Below are 1,950 nucleotides of genomic sequence, written 5' to 3' on the forward strand. Positions count from 1 at the left end.
CTTATAAAATGTCAGTTTAACTTCTTGCACATTAGTCTAGGTTCTCTTGAATCAGACTTTTTTTAGTTTTCTGTAGAAGAAAGCTAATTAAATGGCTATTCTCTGTCCGCCCTCAGATCTTAAAAACTACTGAGCCGAGCATAGAGGGCTGTAAATTGGTAAGTTGATCATCCAACCTCCAATCATCAAACATACCATCTTGCAGCCCCGTAGCCTCAGTAGTGTTTATTTCATTTAGGGTTAAAAAAGTTAGTCATGATCGTGCGTCTGGCACCGCTACAGGACAGGTCACCAAGGGGCCATGGCTGAAAGCATCATCATAGACTATGGCTCATACAGCATTATACGCTGTACAGAAAACTTAGGAGCATTTTTTACTTGTTTATCTTTATTATTATTCCTGTCTTACTGACTTTTTATATTTTGAGGGCTGCATAATCTTGGCTATGAATACTTAATGTCCTAAGGTGCACGAGAGGAAATCAACCATTCCTTTTTAACACCACGGTCAGGATAATCGATTACAAATAACTGATCATTTGTTGGTTTTCTGAATACATTATATATAAGCCAAATTGTTATCTATCCATTACCAGACCTATAAAGAGTATCCTCGTGGGTACGATGAACCTTGTAAAATATATTTCTTTGTTTATTAGTGGAAAGAGTAATTCACATTAAAGTTAGCAGGAATAACAAAGAATATCATTAACACATCTCAACCAAAAACGATTTTGGTAATTATTCTTGGGAAATATCTCTTTCTACAAAAAAAAAAAAAAAAAAAAACTCTTATAGAAGTTCGACAGTAATAGTGTTACTGTCTGTGAGTTGAATTTCCCAATATATGTGAATTTTCATTTTACTAATAAAAATCTTTTATTAGTTCAATAACTTTCTACTACTCCTGTTGGAAGGAGTGATTTTACTTTCCATCATTATGAACACTGCCATCATCATTACGAACAGTGTCATCATTATTATGAACGGTGACATCACTATCCACATCATCTTATGAGCAATGAAATCACTACTATGAAAAGTATCATCCCCATTACGAAAAGTTCCACCATCATTATGAACAGTGTCATTATATATCATTCTGAACAGTGACAACATCATCATGAACATCGACATCATCATTATGAACTGAGACATCATTATTGTGAACAGTGAAATCATCATTATGAACAGTGCCATCATCATTATGAATAGTGACGTCATCATCAAGAACAGTGGCATCAACAGTATGAAATGTGTCATTATCATTATGAACAGTGGTATCAACAACACCTGGGATTATGAAGATTAAGGACTGGTCAAATCTATATAAATGCTGTTTGAACAAATAGGACGACTTTTCCAATTTTGTAAGTTATCAACTTACTCCTGATAAGTAAATATGATTTTGTTTCAAGAAATTTCCAGGTAAATATAAGTTAAGGAATTAAATTTAGAAACTACAAACCGACCTAAAATGGATGTGAGACGGACTATCAAAAGATGGCGACTGGACAAAAAAAATAAAAACAGAACTAGTTTCTGAAATTATTCCCCGAATGTTTAAAAGCGTAAAAACTAAAGAATAATAAGCAAATAATTTTTATTAGAATGGTAAGATAATAAGATAATACTCGTTTGGATAATAGCTTTATCCTCCTCATTAACGAAGTCTACGTAAGTAGGTCGAATTTCTAAGATTTTTCAGATGAAAAAAAAAAAAACGAACAAGTCCTTTAATCCGACAATTTAAATCTGCGCACAGAATGATGAATACAATACAATCTACAATCTGTCTCCTTTCTGAAGCAATCAGATCCGAGTACCTTTACAAATATAAAACGCGAATAGTTCAACTATTAGAGAATGACTTCTCCTGGGAAAGTCAACGAGAGAGAGAGAAAGAAAGAGAGAGAGAGACGCAAAAGCCCAGATCTGTGTGTGTGTGTG

This window comes from Macrobrachium nipponense, chromosome 37 (assembly GCF_015104395.2).
Source record: "Macrobrachium nipponense isolate FS-2020 chromosome 37, ASM1510439v2, whole genome shotgun sequence".
NCBI lineage: Eukaryota > Metazoa > Arthropoda > Malacostraca > Decapoda > Palaemonidae > Macrobrachium > Macrobrachium nipponense.